The sequence below is a fragment of the Panthera pardus genome, unplaced genomic scaffold (genome assembly GCF_024362965.1).
Source record: "Panthera pardus isolate Hobbes unplaced genomic scaffold, ASM2436296v1 HiC_scaffold_17, whole genome shotgun sequence".
Lineage (NCBI taxonomy): Eukaryota > Metazoa > Chordata > Mammalia > Carnivora > Felidae > Panthera > Panthera pardus.
In genome coordinates, this window is record NW_026526732.1 from 61,765,520 (window position 1) to 61,769,821 (window position 4,302).

Genomic DNA, 4,302 nt, shown 5'->3' on the forward strand with positions numbered 1-4,302 from the left:
TTAGATCTGCCACTAACTCAAGAGTGGAAATGAAGGAATTGCCTGACTGGGGGGCTCCAAATGATCTTTAAAGTTACTATAAGTTCTAGGAAGTTGGGAGTCTAAGAGTCAGTTGGATTCTCTTTGCTAATTCAGTGGATTAAACTTTTAGGGCACTTATTTATACAGACCCTAAACCCCAGCTTTCAACTTACAAATATCCTTACATTTAAAGGAGTGGCAACACAGATTAATGAGGGTGAAAGACAGGAGTAGAAATATTGCCTGTGCCAAAAAGGAGGGTTTCCAGGGTGCAAGGTTCAGGGCCCATCTCAGGTGAATCCTGAGAACAGAATCTGGGGCTCCCAGGAAATGAACTTGGTGAAAGGAAATCAAGATCTAATCCCTACCTGAGACCCAATACCCTCCAATCATTCCCCTGGCTCCTTGATGGTCTCCCTTCCCATCTTAGGCCCCTCAGCAAGATAAGTGGATCAAAAAGATACACGTTCCCTGATGGCTGTAATTATTTCAGGCTGCCACCACTGTTAGCATCAGAGAATTTTGCCTGTTAGCTATTATTAATCAAAATTACTCAGGTGGGCATTTTTCAATGCAGAAAGTAAGCTACAGAGTTGAGTTAGAGAAATGCAACGATTTCTGTAAAAAGAAAATAACATATTTGTATATACATATATATTCATTCAATCAATAAATACTTGTCCAGTTAATGTATATGCTTTTGTGTGCATAGAACATCAGGGAGGGCACATAACAAACTGAAGGCAGTTGCTGCCCCTGACAAGCAGAACCGGAGACTGGGAGAAGGGATGAAAGACTGTTTTCACTAAATTTGCTTTTGTACTTTTAGAGTTTGTACCACGAACATATATTACTCATTCAAAAAATTGTTTAAAGTTACTCAGGGATAACTTGTGATCAGAAGGCTTGCACTAGTGCTAGGCTTCCTGAAAGGAGAAAAGACCCCAGGCTTTTCACACCATGGCTCTTTCTCACATGAGGATTTCACTGGTTTCTATTTAAAATACATCATTAAAAGTAAAGTGATAGGGTGGATCAGACGGTTGAGCATCAGACCCTTGGTTTCGGCTCAGGTCATGATCCCATGGTCATGGGATCGAGCCCTGTGTCAGGCTCTGTGTGGAGTGTGGAGCCTGCTTAAGATTCTCCCTCTCTCTAAAAAAAAAAAATAAATAAATAAACAAACAAACAAACAAATAAATAAATAAATAAATAAAGTAACATCATAGAACTTGTAATTTGTTTTCACCTGAGTTCCTCTCAGGTCATGATCCCATGGTCATGGGATCGAGCCCTGTGTCAGGCTCTGTGTGGAGTGTGGAGCCTGCTTAAGATTCTCCCTCTCTCTAAAAAAAATAAATAAATAAATAAACAAACAAACAAATAAATAAATAAATAAATAAATAAAGTGACATCATAGAACTTGTAATTTGTTTTCACCTGAGTTCCTCTCAGGTCATGATCCCATGGTCATGGGATCGAGCCCTGTGTCAGGCTCTGTGTGGAGTGTGGAGCCTGCTTAAGATTCTCCCTCTCTCTAAAAAAATAAATAAATAAATAAATAAATAAATAAATAAATAAATAAATAAAGTAACATCATAGAACTTTTAATTTGTTTTCACCTGAGTTCCTCCAAAACTGTAAGCAGTTGATTTGGGAAGTGATTCCAGGTTGCAGAATGCAGAAGAGGCCACTAAAGACAGAAAGGAAAGCCTCTCCAAGGACAGGCTCCTAGTTGGCCACCACTAGCAGGACCATTGTTTTCCTCAATTCTGCAGAAATGTCTGAGAAGCCTTATGAAACACAGAACAAAACGTGGCTAGAAGAACAGAGAAGGAAGTAGTTAACCATCAGCTCCCATTCCCCCTGGACAAAGTTGCTTCCAAAAGGGTTTCATTTCCCTGAACTTGTGGGTGGACACTTGTTAGTGCTTACAGGATTTCCTAAGATTTCCTACCTGCAGGTGTCAGACATACCCCAGACAGGAAGCAAGAAGTGCTCATGGCACAGGCCTGAGATAAGGTGAGGCGCTGTTGGGATACAACCCAAGTGAGGCTAGCTGACGCGCCCCCACCCACACACCCCCGCCTCAATACCCACCCCCCGCCTCCACACCCCCCTCCCTGGAGCTGGTTGCCACAGCAATGGCTGGATCAGAGGGGAGACAGAAAAGTGTCCAAACACTTATGACAACTTCCTTCTTTTGCAAATTTTGTATTGTTTTTCTGTCCCTGGCAAAAGCAATAATAATAATTCTGTACTTGTAAAGGTTAAATTAGTCAAAGAAATCATAAATATCATATGACTTCACTCATATGTGGAATTTAAGAAACATAACAAATGAACATGGGGAAGGGAAGGAAAAATAAGATTAAAAAGAGAGGGAGTTAAACCATAAGAGATTCTTTAGACAGAGAACAAAATGAGGGTTGCTGGAGGGGAGGTCAGTGGGGGGGATGGGATAAATGGGTGATGGACATTAAGGAGGGCACTGGGGGCGCCTGTGTGGCCCAAATGGTTAAGCACCCGGCTCTTGATCTTGGCTCAGGTCGTGATCTCCCAGTTCATGGGATCAAGCATCAGGCTCTGCACTGACAGTGTGAAGCCTGCTTGGGTATCTCTCCTTCTCTCTGCCCCTCCCCAGCTGGTTCTCTCTCTCTCTCTCTCTCTCTCTCCCTCTCCCTCTCCCCCAAAAACTAAATAAATAAACTTAAAAAAAAAAAAAAAAAAAGGAGGGCACTTGTTGGGATGAGCACTGGCTTATATGTAAGTGATGAATTACTGGGTTCTAATCCTGAAACCAATACTATACTGTATGTTGACTAACTTGAATTTATTTAAATAAGTTTTTCAAAAAGATGAATTTAATATATAAAACATAGCCAGTTGCTTACATAAGAAAAGAATGTTTCTGCAAGGGAGGGTACTCAAGAACAGTAATGCTAGGTGGCTCCATGGATGAGAATTGAAGGTCAGGGAAGATTTTCAACACGTATCTTGTTGTATCCTGAATTTTGAAGTACAGCCACACTATCCATTACAAATGAAATTAGTTTTAGGCCGCTCCTGGTGCTGCTTGTGTGGTCGTTCGGTGCAGACCTGGTACCTCTCTTGTGAAGCGGCAGCTGAGGAGACTCTGGCGCTCGCCGTGGCCAACGAAAAGCCCAAGGAAGGAGTCAAGACTGAGAACAACGATCATATTAATTAGAAGGTGGCAGGGCAGGATGGTTCTGTGGAGCAGTTTAAGATTAAGAGGCATACACCACTTAGTAAACTAATGAAAGCCTAGTGTGAACGACAGTGTTTGTCAATGAGGCAGATCAGATTCCGATTTGATGGGCAGCCGATCAATGAAACAGACACACCTGCACAGTTGATGATGGAGGATGAAGATACAATTGATGTGTTCCAGCAGCAGACAGGAGGTGTTTACGAAAAAGGGAACTTGCTACTTTACTCCAGAACTCTGTTCCTCCAGACCAAGAAGACATTCTCAATTAGAAAACCGCAATTTGGTTCCACCACATCCTGACTATTACAGTATAGTTTTCTCTATTCTTTCATTTTCCCCTTCCCCATGCCCTTATTTATTGTACATAAAGTAACTGTGTAGGTGCACAAGCATTTTGCATTTTTTTAACTAAATGGCCAATGGTATGTTTTGATCGACATCAAATGGAGATGGGATGGGGAAAAATACTGGTTCTGTGAAAATACCCCCTTTCTCCATTAGTGGCATGCTCTTTCAGCTCTTATGTTTATATTCCAGTAAGTTATTTTGCTCTCACTGTTTAACAAAAAAAGAACAACATAAAAATCCTTGCATACCTTGTTTGATTGGAGAATTTTAATGTTTTTCATTTATCATTGTAAAACAAAGGACAATTTTACAAGTTTTTGTACATAGCTGTTACATATAGGGCAATCTGTCTTTAAGTAGGGATAAATTACTCTAAAAGAAATGAATCCTAGTTAGTTTTCCCTTCAAGTCAAGCGTCTTGTTGTTTAAATAAACTTCTTGTTTAAAATGAAAAAAAATTAAATTAGTTTTAAAGATACAAATATAAAACACATAAAATTAAAACATCGTATATCAAAAAAATTTTTAAATAATGAAAGAAAAAAAAATACAGGCTTTTGAATAAAGGTGGAGATTGGAATATATGTTTACCTCCACTCTATCTGAAGGCCTATGAGAGTGAAGAGACATTTTTAATTTTTTTTATGTTTATTTATTTATTTTTTGAGAGAGAGAGACAGAAAGCAAGCCATGGAGGGGCA

General features: G+C 39.8%; 1 pseudogene; it reads left to right on the top strand.

Moving 5' to 3' along the window:
• The first annotated feature begins 3,064 nt into the window (after positions 1–3,064).
• LOC109263458 (small ubiquitin-related modifier 2-like) lies at positions 3,065–3,620 on the top strand (annotated as a pseudogene).
• Positions 3,621–4,302: the final 682 nt, after the last annotated feature.